Below are 15,221 nucleotides of genomic sequence, written 5' to 3' on the forward strand. Positions count from 1 at the left end.
CCAATGTTGGCTGACACAAAACCAAACCAAAAACTGTCTTGTAACCATATGCTACAACAAACATACACACACGTAAATAAGCCTTATGCCACTACTCAAGTAGAAGCTGTGGTAACAACTGCTTCAAATATCATCCGTATTGTAATCACATTATTGGAGCCACACCAAGACCGCAAGAATTGTCAGAGTTTAGAAACAGTGGTTCCAAAGTAATTATTTTTCTAATATGGCCATTACCGAATATGCTTTTCAGTAGCCAAATGTAGGCACTATTACCAAGCGTCTTGCGCACAGAGAACTAATATAGGCAATGTTCCTCTTCCATCTCTAGTGGAATGTGACCTCCTCGTAACATTTAACAAGCATTAATTGCCACAATCCGTACAAAAGCAAAGTTCTTTAAAATCAGTCTCATTTGCAGCCATATCCCGCCCTAAGAGAAAGATGACAAAGAGAGCATATGGTATTAAGATTGTTATAGGAGATTTTAATGTTAAAATTCGCAAGGAAAATATTTCAAGCTCCACGGTCACCAACTTCAGCCTTCTTAAAGTAATATCTGACGGAATAAAGCTGATTGATGGTTGTAACAATTTTCGGGTAATGGTCTGAAAAATTCTAAGTGTAGTCTGGAAAATTCTAAGTGTAGGAAGATCAAAACCCCAAAAGGGTTTTGGGTTTTTAGGCCAAACATCTTTAGAGCCCTTATATATAACCTTAACCAAAGACAATGGGTCCCCAATATTATGCTATACTTCGCAAAATTAAAGATAATGCTTTGAAAATAGATTATTTTTATTTATTACGTTTTACCCATATTTTCTAATTTCGCCAAATGTTGGTATTTCGAGTTCTTAGTTAATATAATACATCTATGCAAAAAATCATCAATGTGGGTCTACGTTTTGGTCTAGCCTTCATATCGCTCATTTACTCAAAGAGTGACACATTTCAAAAAAGCCAGTTTCGAGAAAAACGGGTTTTAAGTTCGCGATTGAAATTTGACTTCCCAACTTAAAAAGATTATTACACCAAAACTAAAATATATACTTGGACCCTATTTTGCAAACAGCTAGCCAGATATCAGTGCTAAGTTTCTGTGCAAGATCAAGCATGATTTGAGTTGTTTTAGTGCTTCATAAACTCAAAAAACTGTTGTGTTGAATTATGCGAAGCTCGTAGTAAATGAGCTATAACTCGTTGAGTTTTAGAGATATCAGCATGAAAATTTGACACAAGATAAAGTAAAAGTCGTAGAAAAAATAAAAATTGCTAACTCACAATACACATTTTTTGAGTTATGCCACTCTTTGAGTAAATGAGCGATATAAAAATATCTCCTGATTTTACCTATATCGATGTTCTTGGCCACCTTTCCCAAATGATTTGGCTGAAAATTTGCATTTTGGTTTCTTTGGGAGAATAAGAAAAGAATGAAAAATTGGCCTGAGAACTCAAAATCCTTTTGAGGTTTCGCTCTTCTGGCCTAATACCAATACCTTCATTTAAAATTTGACCACACCCCATACCAAATCGGTTCGGAACCTAGACCTGGGAGTTACCTTTATATGGGGACTTTATTTATTACCTGTAGTGCGATTCTGTAACTCCTTAACGACAGAATTAACGACGAATGTCGGTAGTTAACGATAATTTTCGGTAAGTGCTATTCTGTAACCAATTTTAACGATTTTTTTGGTAAATTTTGCCGTTAATTACCGAAATTATTGTTAAGTTAACAACCAAAAAAAAGTAGTTGTTAAGTCTTAACGACAGTACATGTTTGCAATATTTAGCCGATTTCTCTTAACAAAGGCGTTTTTATTTGAACATATGTTATGTTAATAAGAAGTGTATACAAGATAAATTCCGCTTTATTGAGAAAAAATCTTCTTAAGTCATTAACATAAGGGTTAACTATGTAGGATACATGGGCAGCTCCGCCACTGTTGCTCTTTCGCCAGCGCCGATTTTATTGAAGCTACATAGAGATCGTCAAAGGGGAATTTTTAGATCTTCGACGGTCATGGACGGTCTTTATGTAGCATCAATCAAATCGGTACTGCCGAAGCACATTTTACTATACATATCAATGCTACGCTAATATTTGTCTTTATTTTTAAAGAGGGAAAACCTTAGCTAAAGTTTTAAAAGAACTAGAGTGTGGCACTTTTATATAAGACCTATACCAATGCGCTTCAAACAATCCTTCTAGGAGACTTTCGTTGGCTTTAATGCCGTATTGAGGCCAAAACGTGTATAGTGTTCTTATAACCTACTTTGTTCTGTGGTAATCTTATAGATTTAAACTCAGCATCACTAACAATAAGAATGCTAAAATTGCGTATAAGTTCGGATTTCCGAACTTTTCATACTCTCCACTATGAGAAATTCTGTTTAATGTGGGCGTGAGATGAAGATCTGAATATATAAACTTAAATGACGATAACGTGGATCCACGAAAATCACTGAAGGGACAGGGTTAAGTCATGTTATATTTTAAACTTCAATCTTCATCTTGTTCTTCTTTTTATTGCGCTATTCAGAATTTGCTTTCAAAGCGCCAGAATCCAAAATATGACCCTACCTTTGTAATTAAAAAATAAATAAAACAGCGCTTTAAATACATACATATAGGATTCTACATTTATATTTTTATATCACACACACAAGACCTTTTGAGCAACGATTCTGATTACATATATCTATTAATCTTCTTTCACCGCAACACAGACGGTGTATACTTCCTGAGACTGCAGGCAAATTTGTTGGTCCGCAAGACAAGTTCCTGTCCACTTAAAACACATAAATCGGAGATATTCTATATTTTGCGTTGTGGTCCCTTTGGGTGGAGATTAATGCAAAATATTCTGAAAAAAAAACACCAAAATCTATGATATGTACATATGTATGTACTGTTCATTTATCTCCTAGAAGTACTTACATACATACAAACTTGACGTTGAAGTTACCCTTGGGAAACGCATTGTTGGGCTACTTGCAAACACCCATTGTAGGCACATTACTTCCAAAAAGAGATATGTTTTCTTCCTTACTCGTTTTGTCTTCTGTAATTGCGAAGAAATAACATTTTCAACTTAAAAATACAATAACAAATATTAAAATATGTATGATTTTGACAATTTGTCTTTCTATCGATATTCGTCGGTATGTGCTACCGATTTATACAATCGGTAACATAAAGTTACAGAATAGCACATTTGTTAACTCAACCGAATATTAACGAAAATATTCTAACGATGTCGAACTAACGATGTCGGTTCGTTATTAATAAAGATACAGAATCGCACTACTGAGACTTCAAAATCCTTTTGGTGGTTTGCTCTTCTGATCCAATACCATCACCTATATTTGAAATTTGCCACCTCCCATACCAAATCAGTTCGGAACCTGGACTTGGGAGGTACATTCGTATGGGGACTTTATTATAAAATGAATAATTGGCCTGAGAATCCAAAACCCTTTTGGGGTCTTGCTTTTCTGGCCTAATACCATCAACTACATTTCGAATTGACCACACCCCATACCAAATCAGTTCAAAACCTGGACTTGGGAAGTACCTTTTCATGGGAACTTTATTATAAAACGAAAAATTGGGGTGTTGCTTTTCTGGCCTAATACCATCAACTACATTTCGAATTGACCACACCCCATACCAAATCAGTTCAAAACCTGGACTTGGGAAGTACCTTTTCATGGGAACTTTATTATAAAACGAAAAATTGGTTTGAGAACCCAAAACCCTTTTGGAATTTTCCACACTCCAGATTGGCTGTTGCACAGTGTAATCAGCAGTATCAGTTTCCAACTCTTTGACATCAATCCCACGACGCACAGTGGAAAAAAGTACCGATTTAGCGCGCCAAAAGTAAAAATCAATATTTGATCGTACCATACCAAATCAGTTCAAAACCTGGACTTGGGAAGTACCTTTTCATGGGAACTTTATTATAAAACGAAAAATTGGGGTGTTGCTTTTCTGGCCTAATACCATCAACTACATTTCGAATTGACCACACCCCATACCAAATCAGTTCAAAACCTGGACTTGGGAAGTACCTTTTCATGGGAACTTTATTATAAAACGAAAAATTGGTTTGAGAACCCAAAACCCTTTTGGAATTTTCCACACTCCAGATTGGCTGTTGCACAGTGTAATCAGCAGTATCAGTTTCCAACTCTTTGACATCAATCCCACGACGCACAGTGGAAAAAAGTACCGATTTAGCGCGCCAAAAGTAAAAATCAATATTTGATCGTATGTTTATCCACGATTTGGATAATTTTAGTTCAAAAAGGATAATTTTAATTCATTTATGGCAATTTTTATTATATAATAGATAAAATATACGAAAGTTTATCTTATTTCTGAAGTTAAGGTCAATAGCAGCTAAACTATTGGAACTTCAAACAAGTAACCTGTAGCAAAAATTTTTAAAATAATGTGCTCAGTAAATCTTTAAAACATTCTAAAACTCTGAATTATTTATTTCATGTTGTTTAGGCGGTATTTCATATCATAGTTTATGCAAATCATATTTCAAGCAATGTTCACAGGTTGTTTATTTTCATATTTGGGATATCAATGCATTGTTGATATATTTATCAAATTGTCTTTGGAAAATGTGCCAAAAACAGCTTGATATAGGCATTTTACAAGAATGGAATGTTCTGAAGAGTTATGAATTATAATAAAGCGGATATTTTTTCTAAAGGAAAGTCAACGAAAAATGTAACAGTTTTGGAGATATGGTGCGAAATAAACAAAATAATGGAATAATTGACATTTTTATAAAAATGATTATAAAAAAATTGTTGCAGTTTGTTGCAGCTAAAATTTTGCAAATTTGTTAAAAACTATGTGTACTAAAAATAAAATAAAATATCTAGGCGCCATCTTCCTAGTTATAGGTTTAACAAAGTACTCAAGTTGAAAAAAATCGGATGTCACATGTTTTAAGTGTAAAATCCAAGTTAAAATAAATAACATCTTATATTCAATATATTTTAATTCACCTTTCTACAATATTTCTACAATATTTAATACAACAAAGCTTTAAAATTACTTTGTAGAAGGACTGCAAGAGACGATCGCCAATTTACTACTAAAATATATTATGAAAACCAGTCCATCAATTTTCAACGAAACATGAACAGTTATTTCGCTCTGACTGATGGAAAACAAATTATTTTAACTTCCGTGAGATTCAGTGGACACCTTAGATCAATACTGCACTAACAATTTTTAAATTGGCGTATGTGATTTTTTTCATTTTTGGCGCACTAGATCGGTATTTTTTTCCACTGTGCGACGGTCCCACCAACGAGCGATCCCACCTCAGTGTACACATCTTTGTATGTGAACACGCATGTAGTAGAATATCTGGCAATGCCTGCTCCGGATTTTTTTTCGTCCATGCCGGGACGATGGGAACCCCAGGACAAATAAGGATGGAAACAGTTTGTCACATCCGCGCCCACAACAACCAAACTTCGGTGAGATGCCATAGATGCCGGGAGTAGATCTCAGGGATTGTTGGACTCGTCCATGTGAGGGAGAAAACATGTTGAATGCTGCGTGAAAACATCCCCCAGTGAGTAGTCGTCGTAAACAGAATACGCGACTCCCCCGCAGTCTCCCCAATGGTAGCCGAATCCTTTGAAATGCATCATTTTGGCAATTTAATTGCAATGGACTCCGAAGTGAGATCGAGGAAATAGTGGATTTCATGAGTCGAAAGAATATCATGGTCGCGGTGGTGCCGGAAACCAAGCTCAACAACAACTGCAGCCTGCTACGTTGTGATGGTTACAACGTACGGAGGAAGGTTCGCATCACAAGTGGAGGTGCCCCCACCTATTCCACCAGTCTAATAAGCAGATTTATAGCTATATGTGTTGCACGGTCAATGAGGACGCCCGTACAAGAACTATAGGACAGTGTCACATTTCGCGGGACATAACCAAAGTGCCACCTTGTCAAATGACGTTTCACAATTCCCAATGCATGATGTTTCGAATGTAATCAGGAACGTTTCATGGTAACGATGAAACAACTGGATCAGACGTGAAGGGTGGTGCCGCTACTGAAGACAGGCAAGGATGGGAACAAAGGTGAATCGTACAGGCCGATTTCACTTTTGTCGCCCGTAGCAAAGACTCTTGAGGGATTACCTCTCCCCATCCTCAGAAGTAGTTATTTACTTCGTCGGTGTCATGCTTAAGTGTTCCATCCGCCATTTGCCCGTTTTGAGATAATCGCATTTTAATGTTGTGCGTCACAAATGTGTGGAGCTGACTAAAGCAAATATTTATATATTTTTGGCGTGAAATATTATTAATAGTGTATAGAACATATTTGCAAAAATTTAGAGGAATATGTATTGTAATATAAAAGTTATAGAGATTTTTTTAAAAAAAGAATTTTTGTCGATTTGTTCCATATCCGCACTTATGACACAAATGTGAAATATTGTAAATCACATGGAACAAAGTGACAACAAAATTTTCTATATTTGTCTCAATAAATTAAATACTTCTAAATCGAAAATTAAAATTCTGATTTTTGAAATGATTCTTTAAACTTCTAAGTTTTTAAAATATTAATTTCATAACTGAAAAAGTTTATGCTTTTCCGTCGAGGCGTAGATATCTCGGAAACTATAGCAGATAGGAGAAAGCCGACTAGAAATTCAGAAAGAGCATACCGGAAAACCCTAGAAACCACTTGTATCTCAAAAAGTCAAAAATGGCGTATGGAACACTTAAGCATGACACCGACGACTTGTCAGCTACACGCCATCTGCACACACATTAGTCGAGGACTCAAACAGAGCAAAAACTTTGATGGTAGCACTCGACATATCAAAAGCCAAGTCTAAAATATAGGGTAATCAATTACACGTGTGGAAGCCTGTCGTTCGTAGAATTCAGGAACGAGAAGTTCAAGCCCCGTAGAGTGAAACAGGTAGTTCCCTAAGTTAACATGATATCTCCGGAACTGCATAACCTCCACCCCTTTAGAGGGCATTGAGATCTCAACGTATGCGGATGATTGTATCATCTTGCCGTCATTTGTGAAAGGCTGAAGTTGTATTTGATAGCTCTTACCGCCTGTTTATAACCTGGGATGCAGAGGTGAGCACTGAGTTGAATGCCATGTTCGATGGTAGCAGAATTCCGACTACCAAATACCCCAAGATTCTAGGGGTCACTTTAGACATGTCATTTTCCGGCAGCCCTTGGGGTGCAGATAAAGAAACCTTGTTGACCACATATCACGCGATAGGTCGGTCTGTGGTAAGCTATGCAGTGCTGCGAATATGACTCGCGATGGAAAAATATTCACACCTGTCAGAATGCTGTCCTGATCAACGTGGTGCCTCTTCATGTCTTCAGTGGACCATCTACCATCCAGTACAGCAACACAATGGCATGCTCTGGTGTTGCCGTCAGACCCGTCCGAATCACCATATGGTGAATAGAACTCCCCAACCAGGCATGGCAGGAAGGATTTAGAAGGAGAGGTCCAACGTTACAAGAGTGAACTCCTGAGAACCAAGCTTATCAAGCAGATTTAAATAGCATTCACACAGATGCAGTCTCGGATGTTATAAACAACTATCTTGTGAATGCGATCCTTGGAGAACGTCCCCCATATATCACAGCTGAGGAACGTCAGCTGCCATGACGAACCAGAGTAGTTCTGGCTCAACTACGCTCGGCAAGGATCGATGATACCGCGAATGCACACAGAAGAACCAGGTCCAGATAACGGAAAAATATGTATGAACGAACATATTTGCGTTGCAACAACAACGCCCATAGTCTATAGACTCTTTCTGAAAGAAAGGATGCTTCTATAGTCCCTTTCTGAAAGAAAGGCTGGAGGAAAGTCTTCTCTATATCCTCGAGCAGCTTCGCATGATTGACTATGTGGCTTCGAAAAGTCAAGAGCCACAAGGACTATTCGGTTCCCCGGCCTAGTCTGGTTGAGACCTAGGCTTATATGTATAGAAATGGCGGGCAGTGCTGTCCTGGTATTCTTGCTAAACATCAGTAGCGGGACAACGCTGCCCATTTCCCATGATTCAGGAATTATTAGGGTGACTAACGATAATTTTAGGTATCATTGTTCATCCAGCTGCTTCAGCATCTCCATCGAGATTCTGTCAGGTACACACGTTTGTGTATATCTTACACCTCCGAAAACATCTGTATTTCAGCTTTTAATAGGCGTGATATACACATTTAGCAGTATTCAGTTTCGTTTCCTGAATCGCAGCTTCCATTTTTTTAAATTCACGATATCATTGATCTTGCTATGAAAACCATGGCAATTAAAGTGCAGGAACTTGTACATCCCTACTCGTTGTTAGTGACTCCAGCTGTTACTATTGTTGGAGAGATTGCGGGGGAATTTCCAGTCTGATGGGTACGACGAAGCAGCACGATGTAACATAATTCCTATCGTTATAAACCCACAGCAATACGAGGCATACGATTTCTGAATAATACAGACCTATGGTGGAGAAGACCGCGAAAAACGGTGCAAGATCATGCACGGACCAAAAGAATTCGAAGCAGCAATGGGAACATACTGCTCCCAAAAACACGAACATGTAGTCGTTGCGTTGATGCCCCCTGGACGAGGTTATGTTTCCCCTGGTCAATCCGGCACATATAAGCGGCCATCGCTGAGCATCGTTCATGTAGTGGCGGATCCTGGACAGTCTTCACATCCGTCTACATCGCTGCAGACTGAACTATTTTTCGGGAAAACTCATTTGCGCGTGTGCCACATACAGCGGTATTTCTTAACTGAGAGTTTTGCAATGTATTGACCCACTTCATGTACTACCTAGCGGGCATTCTTCTTCGTTGGGATTTGTACTTCTATTGAATTGTTGTTGATGTTGCTATGATGATACTATCGTAGGCTGGGTGGGGCAGAAATTCCACTTAGTTTCTCAATCTGAACTTTTCTTGTGACAACCACTGTGCACCTATCCTTACATGCAATAGACTAAAGTTAAAATATAATATATTTTTTACTCCTAAATCTGGTTTAGAAAAATCACGTTTTATTTTTTATTGTTGTAATGCCTAAACGTTGTTGGAGTATAGTTGTCATTATGTTTATAAGTATTCGAGTGTGTGTGTGCGTTAATTTTTTGCTACTTTTCTCAGTTTTTGTTTGTGTTAGGAAACAAAAAGACCAAAACTGGATTTCCTAGAAAACGATTTATTATCGTTAAATATTTGTTGAATTTTTCTCCGTATTATTTTATTCTGGGGAATACTGACTGAACGGACGAACGAATAAGCGTGCGATCCACTGAATGAGTGAGTGTGTGATTGTATTTTATTGTTCCGTATTTGTTTAATTTAAATTCAATAAATGTTTTCATATCCAATTATTTGGTATTATTGATTGAAATGACATTGACAATGACAGCAATTACTTTGCAAAGCTTTTCATCAAAATGTAATTGCCGAATTAATTGCAATTGCTTAGTTTAGCAGCAAATATTATTCAAACCCTATGGGAAATTTTCAAAGTTTTAAGGAAATGTGGATAATTTGTGTATACACATGGGATGCCTAGACAATATAGAGAATGTGCAGCACACAAACAGCCAGATGCACAGAACCAGAACAGGCCGTGCGGTCGAACAATCGATCTATGAAGACATTTTATACCGTAAACAATGCCACGTCGTTCAAGGATGTTATCTCCGGAACTGTTTATCCTTTATCTTTCCAAAACTTCATAAACTTCGGACGGAATAAAAATCGTAATCTGTGAGGATGATTGTTCGACCAATACGCCGTATCTATCGTTTGTGAACTAAACTCTTCATTTCTGACTTAGTGCAGTTCTTCCTTCTGAAGAATATGAAATATCCGCCTGTTCACCACTTGAACTGCTGAAATGAAGCTTCCTTTGAACATATTAGTCGATGGTTGTTACGTACCACCTACTGTGGCGCTATGGTGAGGTATCCAGCAAGCTCAGGGGGCCATCTTCAGGGCGGTCCCAACCCAATCAACCATAGCCCTAGGGGGCGAACAATTATATTTTAAAATTGAAACAGATACACAACACAAAACGATCACTAACACTTCGTACACCTAAAACAAGGGAAGTTGGTGTTTCTTCCCACACCTGCCCGCCCATCCTAGACCCTTAGCTCCTAAATATAATTTTTTATAAGGGCCCCAGTATCTACCGACACTCACCTCATTACAAAATACGATCTACTTCCCTCTCTTACAAACAAAGATTAACACATCATTTCTCTTTCACATTCAACACGGTTTATTGACATTATTGCTCTTAATAATAACGTACAAATATAACAAAAAAAATTGAAACATTAACACCTAGGCAGCATTTAAAAATTCGGATGAGTCACTTACTCAGATCACCCACTATTACAAAAGGAAACAAACACAATGATGCTAAATCTGGCGTATTTTCTGCACTTATAGTACCTGCCTAGTAGAGCTCTTTTAGGTGGTCTAGGGACATAATAATTCGTCCACACAATATAATAAAACAAATGACAGAATATCTTCTGTAATCCGGGGGTAACCCTACGCTCAATGATATTTAACAACAAAGGAGTTAATGTCCCTCACAATAAATAAGATTACAATTAACACTTAAGGACAACACTTCGACGCACAACTTAACCTAGCAAATACATTCAAATTTTAAGTCTATTATTAATTTTTTTGCAGTTACTTGCTATCTTTTGTTTATCTTAATTTTAGTTTTTTTAGTTTAGCCAAATTCTAGTTTCTCATATTTAAGGTTTTGCAAATTTATAGTTTTTTAATTTTTTTGTTTAAATCTTTAACTTTAAGTTTCACTGATTAATTAATAGTTTTTTCTTTTTCCTTTTTTTTAGCGGCTTTGTTGGTGCGCAGACGCGATTCCTGGGCTTCAAGTTTAAAACTTTTGGACATTTTTGTTACCTGAATTTCCATATGCAATACCTCTACTTCAGGCATTTTCCCCCGGCTTTACTCTGGATATGGCTGTACTTGGCCCAAACCCACCGCATCAAGACTTTCTGGCCTTAATATGAATAAAAGGAGCTGACCTCTCGGCTTATATAGCCGGGGAGGTCAGAGAACATCCAATTTTGCTGATTGGTGATATCTTTAAATAGAATATAACAAAACATGCAACACCATAACTATTTTATATAACAACACTACACCATGAATAAACTTACATTTTACTTTTATCACCCACAACATGTATTTAAATACAATAAAAAATAAAGAATTTATTTAATTTAACTTTAACTCGGTTGTGGTATTTAAAAAAAAATGGTTTATTATATTATAGCCGGGTTGGTATTTGCAGCAGCTTATGTTGCTGCTGAAGGTTATTCTCTGCTGCACACAACTATAAAAATGAGGGCGCTTTTAAGCATTTTAAACCCTTTTATAAGCCGGGAAAGACGCAGAACTTTCCCTCTTTTCCTATTTTCTTCATTTTCCTATGTTTTTTTATTTTTTATTTGAACCCAACCTACGGAACCCTATACACCCCCACAGGTTTGTATTTCGGATTAAGGCACTTCTCTAATCTCGTAAATAATGCAACCCTGACAGTGGCAGCACTTTTATATAGCGCTTTTCCCGAATTACAACATTTCCGGTTTCATTTTTCTAAAGCCGGTTAAAGCAATCACTTCGTGCAAAAAATTTGCACACCAAAAATAATTCCTTTCAAACACCACGCAACATGGTCGACAGGCAGTTAAAGTCGCTTGCGCATACCACTACTATTGGCAGACGTGTAGGGCTAAATCGAATCCAAATTTTTTGCAACAAATTTCCCCCAAAAATATTTGGGGTCTAAAACCATTATTTCGATGATGCACATTTTTGTTCGTATCAAAATGTATATACCCTCGATTGTCTAAAGTCAAAAAAGGGTAAAATATGTCTTTAATCGGACGGTACCTTTACATGGCGGCTATTTCAAAGGGTGGTTTTATGTTGACAATTTTTGGTGAAGGAGTCTTGTGACCATTTGGAAACTTAAGTAACAAAATACAGATATTTTGGTCAAAATCAGCTACTCCTCAAAATACTTAGAATGACCATTCGGTCTACAATTTAAAACCTCGAAATAAGAAAACAATCAACTCGTTTACATTGTTGAAACATTAAATTAGCTAAAATACTAAGTAGAGAAGTTGCGTTTGTGACCCCTGAGATGCTCAAATGTCAAACAACAGTTAGTTTTTTCAAAAAATTAGCTAAAATACTCAAAATTCCTAAGATCGGGTGAACCACTGATTACTTAAAATGTCAAATTACAGCTAGTTCGGTTAAAAATTGTAGTTAAAATCCTCAAAATACCGAAAATTGGGAGGTATATGGGGGCATTATCCAAACATTGACCTATGTTGACAATTTTTTATTGAGAGCTGTGGTGTCCACTAAGAACTTCAAATGCCTTTGGCTCTAGACGCGTAGCTTTAAATGGCTTGGCGTTATCTAGACTTACTGATGGATAGGTGTGGTATCCACTAAGAACTTCAAATGTCATATTGCAGCTAGTTCGGTTGAAAATTGGAGCTAAAATCTTCAAATTACTGAAAATACGGAGGTACCGTTATATGGGGGCTATAACAGAACATAAACCTATGCTCACAATTGTGGGTTGTGAAGTTTCGTGGTCACTAGGAATGTCAAATATCAAATAAAAGGTAGTTCGGAGAAAAAATGTAGGAAAATTCGTCAAAATACCTGACTTTGTGACTACATTGAACTTCTAATGTCAAATGACAGGTAGTTTGTTCAAACAAATTACCTAAAATCCTCAAAATTCCTAAAATCATGCCCTCATGATTAACAATTAACAATTTTTGATGGGGAAGTTTCATGACTGCAGGCAACCTTAAATTTCGAATTACTGCTAGTTCAGTCAAAAATTTAGCAAAAACCCGCAAAATACCGAAAATCGGCAGGTACCGTTATAAGTGCGCTATACCAATACATGGACCTATGTTGACCAATTTCAGTGGGGAAGTTTCGTGACTACAGGTGGCTAGGTCAAAGAATATAGCTAAAATCTTCAAAATACCGCAAATCGTGAGGTACCATTGTATGGAGTCTATCCCAAAATATGGACCTATGTTGACAATTTTTAGTGAAGAAGTGAAGAAACTTCAAATGTCAAATTGCAGCAACTTGGGTCAACAAACTGTAGCTAAAATTATGAAAATACAAAAAATAAGAAGGTAGTATTATGTGGGAGCTATACCAAAACATGGTTAAACCCTTATTGTCATTATCACGAAGACTACTCGCTATAAAAACTTTAACACGATGCGACAAGTATTTCGCTAATAAAATCACAACACGATACCAGATATAAGCGTACAACAAGTCTATCATTGAACTATATTTAAGTTTGGGGGTCACACTTTTCGATTGTTGTCAGCCTTCTTAGTTTGTCACCGCGGGGTTTTTAGAGCTTTCACAATATCAGGAGAACTGAACATGCCAACATGCAGGAGTGTGGATGTTGAAAATTAGAATATGCAACAAGTAAAAAGTCGTTAAGTTTGGACGGGCCGAACTTTTTATACCCTCCACCATAAAATAGTCTTTATTAAAATTGAATAATTAGTTTCCTTTCACAATTTTAGGTGGATAATATTTTTGAATACGCATACCTCAGATGTCTAAATTATCTAATCAAATCTAATCTAAACAAATCTAAACCAGTAAGGAAAGGATCATAGTCGGGCGGGGCCGACTATATGATACCCTACACCACTGTGAATATGTAAAATATATATATATATATAAGATATATATCAATTTGAACTGATTTATATATATTATGGTACAATTATTACTAGACAAAACTCAGTCACACATTCCAAATTTCATCAAAATTGGACAGATATAGGGTGTTTGGTGCAGCAAATACGTGAAATCGATCGAAAATATATATGGGAGCTGTATCCAAATCTGAACCGATTTCGATATATTCGGCACACTTATTTCTAGACCGAGTTCAATCACACAATCCAAATTTCATCAAAATCGGACGTATATAACGTGTTTGGAGCAGCAAATACGTCAAATCTGCTGAAAATATATATGGGAGCTATATCCACATCTGAACCGATTTCGATGTAATTGGGCACATTTATTTTTAGACCGAATTCAGTCACACACTCCATATTTCATCAAAATCGGACGTATATAGCGTGTTTTGTGCCGCGAATACGTCAAATCGGCCGAAAATATATATGGGAGCTATATCCAAATCTGAACCGATTTCGATATAATTTGGCATACTTATTTCTAGATCGAATTCAGACACACATCCCAAATTCCATCAAAATCTGAACTATATAGCGTGTTTGGTGCAGCAAATACCTCAAATCGGCTGAAAATATATATGGGAGCTATATCCAAATCTGAACCGATTTCGATATAATTTGGCACACTTTTTTCTAGACCAAGTTCAGTCACACATTCCAAACTTCATCAAAATCGGACGTACATAGGGTGTTTGGTGCCGCAAATACGTCAAATCGGCCGAAAATATATATGGGGGCTATATCCAAATCTGAACTGATTTCGATGTAATTAGGCACATTTATTTTCAGACCGAATTCAATCGGATATTCCAAATTTCATCAAAATCGGACTTATATAACGTGTTTGGTGCAGCAAATACGTCAAATCGGCCGAAAATATATATCAGCAAAAATGTCTAAAATCGTCTTTTCCATTTCAAAAAAATCAAAAAAAAATTTGATACTACATCTATGATTTTTGGTACATAGATTAAGAAAAAAATCGTCATTCCAAATCTGTTTTCGTTACCAACTTTGATTGTTGCGCGCAAAAGATATGACCGTTTTAATTATGCTAATTAGAAAAAATTCTAAAAAAATCGCGGCTTAATATAGTAAGCTGTTATATCAAATTGTCGTTAACTGAATTCGCACCCTTTGAGAATATGCAAAAAAAAATTCAAAAAGTTTCAATGGATTCGCGAAAAATTAAATTTGTTAAATAATTTCACGTATTTACAAACATATTTTTGAAACAATAGCGCTTATACTTACAAAAAAATATATAAAAAAATTATAGCAGCATCCAAACATTGTGAGGAATAAAATGAAACCTAAGTCGTGAAATTTGGA

This window comes from Musca autumnalis, unplaced genomic scaffold (assembly GCF_047663935.1).
Source record: "Musca autumnalis isolate F117 unplaced genomic scaffold, ASM4766393v1 scaffold_1, whole genome shotgun sequence".
NCBI classification, from domain to species: domain Eukaryota; kingdom Metazoa; phylum Arthropoda; class Insecta; order Diptera; family Muscidae; genus Musca; species Musca autumnalis.